The sequence below is a fragment of the Gossypium arboreum genome, chromosome 1, assembly GCF_025698485.1.
Source record: "Gossypium arboreum isolate Shixiya-1 chromosome 1, ASM2569848v2, whole genome shotgun sequence".
Classification (NCBI taxonomy): domain Eukaryota; kingdom Viridiplantae; phylum Streptophyta; class Magnoliopsida; order Malvales; family Malvaceae; genus Gossypium; species Gossypium arboreum.
Genome location: NC_069070.1, coordinates 69,895,843 through 69,904,066, shown reverse-complemented (window position 1 = coordinate 69,904,066; position 8,224 = coordinate 69,895,843). Strand labels below are relative to the sequence as shown.

The following is an 8,224-nucleotide window of genomic DNA, read 5'->3' as shown; positions in this document are numbered from 1 at the left end:
GAACTCGGACTCAACTCAACGAGTTCGGATGCCTAGTTACATCTCACGAACTCGGACTCAACTCAACGAGTTCGGACATTCGCATCCATAAGTGAACTCAGACTCAACTCAACGAGTTCGGATGCTCAACCATCCTAGTGACATGTCACTTGTATCCTAATCTATTCCTAAGGTTCAAGCGGGCTTTTCCTCGAACACTTATCCTTGCCGTCTTCCTAGAATGCCAAAATCAATACTCAGTAACAATTATATTTAACAAGTAGTTCACATAATTTACATATTATTTGAAATTAACCACAAAGCATACATTTCATAATAAAATTCAGCATAACACATAATTAATATCAATAACTTAAAATAACAATTATGCTACATTATTTACACATGAACTTACCTTGGTACCAAAATACAAATATTTTGCAATTTAGTCCACAATCTTTTCTTTTCCTCGATTGAGGTCGATTCCACGTCTTTCTTGATCTAAAATAACACATTTAGCTTATTTAATACTCACATTATCAAATTAATCCTTAACTCAAATTTTGGCAAAATTACAATTTTACCCCTAAACTTTTGCATATTTACATTTTTGCCCCTAGGCTCGGGATTAAACTTTATTCCTTATTCTTATGTTTTACAACATGCTGATCACTTTTCTCTTCTATGGCAACATCAAATTCTCACTCTAACATGTACTTGTGACTATTAGGTATTTTTACCGATTAAGCCCTTTTACTCGTTTTTGCTTAAAATCGAGTAGTACAAGTTGTCTAACATAATTTAAAACTTCATATTCTATCATAAAACATCAAAATACACAAATTTCACCTATGGGTATTTTTCCAAATATAAACCCTAGGTTAAATTATTGCTAACATAAGCTTTATCGAGTTAGGGATCTCAAAAACGTAAAATCATTAAAAGCAGGGCTTGGAATCACTTACTATAGAGCTTGGAAGCTTGAAACAAACCCTAGCTATGGAGAACCCTTGAAATTTCGGCCTAATGAAGAAGATGGACAAAATTGGCTTTTAATTTTGTTTTAATTCATTTTAATAACTAAATGACCAAAATACCCTTACTACTAAACTTTCCAAAATTCCTTCCATGTCCTCATTTTGTACATGAACTTAAAATTGGTAAAATTGCTATTTAAGACCTCCTCATTAATATTCCAAAACAATTTCATACTAAAACTTCTAGAATGCAAGTTTTGCAACTTATTCGATTTAGCCCCTACTTTCAATTTAAGCACTTTAGGCATAGAATTTCATCACGAAATTTTCACACAATCATGCAATCATATCATAAACATCAAAATCATTGTAAAATAATTATTTCTATCTCGGATTTGTGGTCACGAAACCACTATTCGATTAAGCCCTAATTTAGGATATTACAACTCTCCCCCTTTTAAAGATTTTCGTCCTCGAAAATCTTACTGCGTAAATAGCAGTGTGGGTATTGGTTTCTCATAGTTTCTTGAGTTTCCCATGTAGTCTCTTCTACCCCATGCTTTTGCCACAACACTTTCACAAGTGCAACACTTTTATTTCTTAGTTGTTTGACTTCTCGAGCTAAAATCTTAATCGGTTCTTCTTCATAAGTCATATCAGTCGCAGTTCAATTTCGCCGGTGAAATTATATGTGAAGGATCTGAACGATACCGACGTAACATAGATCGTGAAACACATCATGAATCTTTTCTAATTCGGGTGGTAAAGCTAGCCGATATGCTACCGTCCAACTTTTTCAATTATTTCATACGGTCCAATAAAACGCGGACTTAACTTGCCCTTTCGTCCAAATCTAAGGACTTTCTTCCATGGAGACACTTTCAAAATACCTTATCACCAACTTGAAACTCAATGTCCTTTCGCTTTAGGTGCATAAGATTTACGTCTATCTGAAGCGACTTTCAAACAATCTCGAATTATCTTCACTTTTCTTCGATTTCTTTTATTAAATCAACTCCATAAATCTGATTTTCCTTGAGTTCAGTCCAATACAAAGGCGTTCGACACTTGCGACCATACAATGCTTCATAAGGTGCCATTTTCAAGCTCGTCGATAGCTATTGTTGTAAGCAAATTCTACCAACGGCAAATATCTTTCCCAACTTCCTTGAAATTCCAATACACAACATCGAGCATGTCTTCAAGAATCAATTACTCTCTCTAATTGTCCATCGGTTTGAGGATGAAAAGCGATCTTCGAAATTTAACCGTACCTAACGCGTCTTGCAACTTTTGCCAAAACCGCGAGGTAAACCTTGGATCTCTATCTGAAATAATCGATAATGGTATTCCGTGTAATCTAACAATTTCTTTAATATACTGATTCAGCCAACTTGTTAAGAGAATAATTAAATGCGTCTTAGGGATAAAATGAGCCTACTTAGTTAATCATCAACTATTACCCGGATGGCATCTTTCTTTCCGGAGTCAATGGCAATCTGAAACAAAATCCATAGTAATCCGATCCCATTTCCATTCAGAACCATAATAGGTGGAGTAATCCTCGAAGGTACTTGGTGTTCAACTTTCACTGTTGACAAATTAAGCATTTGGACACAAACTCGATATATCTCTTTTCATTCCATTCCACCAATACATTTTCTTCAAGTCATTATACATTTTCGTACTACCCGGATGAATCGAGAAATAACCACTATGTGCTTCCTGTAGGATCTTTTGAATCAATTCCTCATTCTTGATACACAAATCCGATCTTTAAACATTAAGCACCCATCGAACCAATTCAAATCGATCCGTGTCGACTTCACACCGCTTTCTTTTGGCTAGCAAATCTTGATCATTTTTCGAGTTTCGAAATCTCTTGTAAAATATTGGTTTTGCTCTTAACTCTGCTAGAATCGAACCATCATTTGACACTTTCAACTGAGTGTTCATAACTCTCAAAGCAAACAACAACTTTCGCTCAAAGCATCAAGAACCACATTCGCTTTTCGGGATGATAATCAATAACTTTCAACAACTCCAACCATCTTCGTTGTCTCAAATTCAAGTCTTTTGTGACATCAGTACTTAAGACTTTTGTGGTCGGTATATACCGACATTTTCACCATACAAATAATGTCGCCAAATTTTCAAAGCAAACACCACCGCACCAATTCCAAATCGTGAGTAGGATAATTCCTCTCATGAGGTTTTAAGCGCCTCAAGCATATGCCACCACTTTTCCTTCTTGCATGAGCACACACCCCAAACCATTTAGAGAAGCATCACTATACACCACAAATTCTTTACGATTCGATCTCGTACTAACACTGGTGCCTCTGTTAATAACTTTTCAATTCTTCAAAACTCATTGACATTCTTCCGTCCATTCAAATTTAACATCCTTTCGAGTAATCTAGTTATAGGAGCAGCAATTATAGAAAATCCATTTACAAACCGCCGATAATACCCAACTAGCCCCAAGAAACTTCTAACTTCGATTCACGTTTTTGGTGGTTTCCAATCAACAATGGCTGAAATTTTACTAGGATCAACCCGTATACCATCACCAAACAATATGACCCAAAATCCAACTTCCGGAGCCAAAATTCACTTTTACTAAACTTAGCATACAAATGCTTATCTCTCAAAGTTTGCAAAACTATCCTCAAATGCTCAAGATGTTCTGTCTCATCTTTTGAATAAATTAAAATATCATCTATAAACACCACAACAAATTTGTCCAAGTATGGCGAAATATGCGATTCATTAAATCCATAAACACAATGAGAGCATTTGTCAATCCGAATGGCATAACTAAAAATTCATAATGACCATACCTTGTTCTAAAAGCGGTTTTAGGTACATCCGACTCCTTTACCCGCAGTTGGTAATACCGGATCTCAAGTCAATCTTTGAAAACCATGTCGCTCCTTTTAGCTGATCAAACAAATCATCAATTCTAAGAACGAATACTTGTTTTGATTGTCACCTTGTTTAACTAGATAATCAACACATAATCTCATAGAACCATCCTTCTTTTCACAAATAACACGGAGCACCCCAAGGTGAAAACTCGGTCTCACAAAGCCTTTATCACCAACTCTTGCAACTGTGACTTTAATTCTTTCAACTCTGTTGGTGCCATTCTATATGGAGCAATCGAGATCGGAATGTTCCGGTATCAAATCAATACCAAATTCTACTTCCACATGACCGAGGCAAACCCGACAATTCTTACGGAAATCGTCCAAAATTCACACAACAAGCGCTTGATTCAACTTTCTTTTCAACTTCTTTTGTATTAATTACATACGCCAAATAAGCTTCATAACCCTTTCTCAGATATCTTTGAGCCGACATTGAAGAAATCACACTAGGCAATGCCTCTGATTTATCTGATTCAACCCGAGAGTTTCACCATTTCCACACATTAATTCTATAACCTTTTCTTTGCAATTTACTATAGCATCATGCAATGTCAACCAATCCATACCCAAAATAACATCAAATTCATCAAACGGCAACAACATCAAGTCGGCGGTAAAGTAATGATCCCGAATCATTAAAGGACATTTCTTACATACTTTATCAACAATCACACATTTGCCTAACGGATTCAACACTCTAATCATAAATTACGTATTCTCAACGGTATATTCATACTAGACACCAATTTCATGCACACATATGAATGAGTAGAACCGGATCAATCAAAGCAATAACATTAACATTATAGAGAGAAAATGTACGGTAATCACATCGGTGAGGAAGCATCTTCACGCTTTAATAGCATAAGTTCTAGCCGGAGCCCTTCCTTCAGGTCTAACCGGTGCATCCCTGGCTACATTCTTACTGCTTGTTTCACTTCCAACTTTTCTCGGATACCTTCCCCTCGAGTCTGCACCACTAGCTTTTACATTCTGAAATTTTTCTTTCTCAGCTCTCTCTGGCCAGTCTCTAATAAAATGATCCGGAGAACCACATCGAAAACATTCATTTGCTCTGCACGGACCAAAATGATTTCTACCACACCGCTGGCACTCGGGTTTAACAAATCTCGTATTTCCCACACTAGCCGCAAGTGGTCCGAGATTTAGGACCCACATTTCGTTTCTTAAAATTTCCATATGATTGCCCAAATGAAACTTGGGAGCGAGGATTCATATTTCTTGACTTTCCGGTTTCTTTGTGAGGGTGCATTACTCATTGGTCTTTTCTTCCAATTTCGTGTTTGATTCTACCTTTTCTTTTCCTTCATGAATTCTTCACCTTGCAAGCTTCGATTAAACAAGTACCACCATTTCTTTTAGTTCAAGGATCCCAACAAATACCTTAATGTCTTCGTTAAACCCGTCTTCAAATCGTCGGCACATCTTGGCTTCAGAGGAACATATTCCCAGCATACTTACTTAATCGAACAAACTCTCTTTCATATTCGAGATCGTCATATTACCTTGCTTCACTCAAGAAACTCTTTACATTTCGATCAATAAATCTTTCACTAATATATTTCTTCCAAACTCTTCTTGAAAGAATTCCCGGGTTACCTCTCTTTTCGGTACCACAAAATCAAAGTCTTCCACCAATTATAGGCTGAATCTCTCAACAAAGATGTAGCACATTTCAAACATTCTTCGGTGTACAAGATAATTCATCAAATACGGATAGAATTTTCAAGCGAACTCGCTTTCTGCATCATCATCAATATTTGCTCTAAATTCTTCAGCCCCTTGTTTACTTAATTCTATCAACGGGGTTCTGTGAAATTTTATCATATCCACTCCTTGAGGCATTGGAGGCATAGGTTGAGGAATTGGGGAGGTGGGGAGGTCGTACATTTGGGTTCGTCTGAACGAACTCGATGTACCATGCACTCATCATTTGGAGAAAGGCTTCCGATCCCTTTCCCTCTCTCGACCAACAGTAGAGGGTGGGTTTTCGATCGGCGCTTCTCCATCAGCCGGAGCTGGCGCATTACTCAGACTTCATCTCGCCACACTGGATCGGGATCCATTTACTATATAAAAATTTCATTTAAAAGGTCGAACTCGTCACACTATCACAATTCATACATATGGCATGTATAGCAAAATCCGTACATACAACACGTAGTCCGAGAACCGACTAAACCTGCTCGATACCACTAAATGTAACGCCCCACACCCGAGACCGTCATGGAGTCGAGTATGAGGTGTTACTAAGCTTAGTTTAACATTTTTAGAACTTTGAATTATTTGTTTCTACATTCATAGCTTTTAAGCTACTTGCGTCACAGTCACAAGAAAAATCATATCTCGAGTTACAAAATTCGAAATTAAGATACGTAAATTTTTCCTGAATCTAGACTCATAAAAATATCTACTAATTTTTTTCTAGAATTTTTGGTCGGGCCAATTAGTACATTTTATTAGTTAAAGTTACCCCTGTTTCAAGACTCGACTGGTCTGACCTCTGTTTACTACGAACCACATTTCTCTCTGTAAAAAATTCATATGACTATGAGGTTTGTTTATACTAAAACTAGACTCAATAAGGATTCTGAGGATATAAAATACACCACCTAATTATATCTTTACAATTTATGGTGAATTTCTAAAGTAGGAACAGGGGATTCAGAAACTGCTATGACTCTGTTTCACTAAAATTAAAATATCTTCTAACATATACTTCCTTTACTTGTTTCATTTGTTTCATGTGAAACTAGACATAATAAGCTTCAATTTGATATGTATTTCACCAAAAAATTCAATTTCTATGATTTTTAGTAAATTTTCAAACTCGCGTTAGTGTTGCTGCGGTATTCTGTTTATGGTAAATTTCATCCTTTTTATGAGTTTTTATGCACTAAGTATCTTAATAGTTTTCCTTAACATCAAACATAATCTAAACTAACCATTTTCATAATTTATCATTATCAAGCATTTCCTAAACCATTTCACAACCATACCATAAGATCATTTACACAAAATGGGTATATTGCTATACATGCCATACTTAAATTTACAAGCCATTTACCAAAAATCTTCTGGATAGTGTGACTGAGCCTTCGACCTATCCCGACTCCTGAGCTGGGTTGTCCAAAACTACAATGAGTAAGAAGGAGGGAGTAAGCATAAATGCTTAGTAAGTTCATATGCAAATAATAAGTAACATAACAAACAGTTATACCAGTCAACATTAGCATACATCACTAAAACACATATCACATTTTTAATCATTCTTCATCATCTTATTACCTTATCGTGGTTGTATCAATACTCAACCCGAGGGTTAAATACATACCTGTCCAAAATATCCATTTCGTATCACTTACCTATACGTCTCTTTACATCTCGAAATTTTCCTCCATTTGAGTAGAACTTTACCCGTTGAACACATCGGAATATAATTCGGATACATGGATAACTTGCACATAAGTGCCACATATTCAATCAAGCAATCATGTAACCCGCCCATAAGCGAACTCGGACTCAACTCAACGAGCTCGGGCGTTCGCATCCATAAGTGAACTCAGACTCAACTCAACGAGTTCGGATGCCTAGTTACATCTCACGAACTCGGACTCAACTCAACGAGTTCGGACATTCGCATCCATAAGTGAACTCGGACTCAACTCAACGAGTTCGGATGCTCAACCATCCTAGTGACATGTCACTTGTATCCTAATCTATTCCTAAGGTTCAAACGGGCTTTTCCTCGAACACTTATCCTTGCTGTCTTCCGTAGAATGCCAAATCAATACTCAGTAACAATTATATTTAACAAGTAGTTCACATAATTTACATATTATTTGAAATTAACCACAAAGCATACATTTCATAATAAAATTCAGCATAACACATAATTAATATCAATAACTTAAGAATAACAATTATGCTACATTATTTACACATGAACTTACCTTGGTACCAAAATACAAAGATTTTGCAATTTAGTCCACAATCTTTTCTTTTCCTCGATTGAGGTCGATTCCACGTCTTTCTTGATCTAAAATAACACATTTAGCTTATTTAATACTCACATTATCAAATTAATCCTTAACTCAAATTTTGGCAAAATTACAATTTTACCCTAAACTTTTGCATATTTACATTTTTGCCCCTAGGCTCGGGATTAAACTTTATTCCTTATTCTTATGTTTTACAACATGCTGATCACTTTTCTCTTCTATGGCAACATCAAATTCTCACTCTAACATGTACTTGTGACTATTAGGTATTTTTACCGATTAAGCCCTTTACTCGTTTTTGCTTAAAATCGAG

At 36.1% G+C, this 8,224-nt stretch overlaps 1 long non-coding RNA gene across 1 annotated transcript; it reads right to left on the bottom strand.

Annotated features, from left to right (window-relative positions):
- Window positions 1-6,857: 6,857 nt before the first annotated feature.
- Window positions 6,858-7,948, bottom strand: LOC128282062 (uncharacterized). The gene is made up of 2 exons (XR_008272356.1): window positions 7,864-7,948; window positions 6,858-7,045 (listed from the first exon to the last, which is right to left on the bottom strand). It is a non-coding gene; the product is annotated as an uncharacterized LOC128282062 (long non-coding RNA).
- Between the last annotated feature and the right edge of the window lie 276 nt (window positions 7,949-8,224).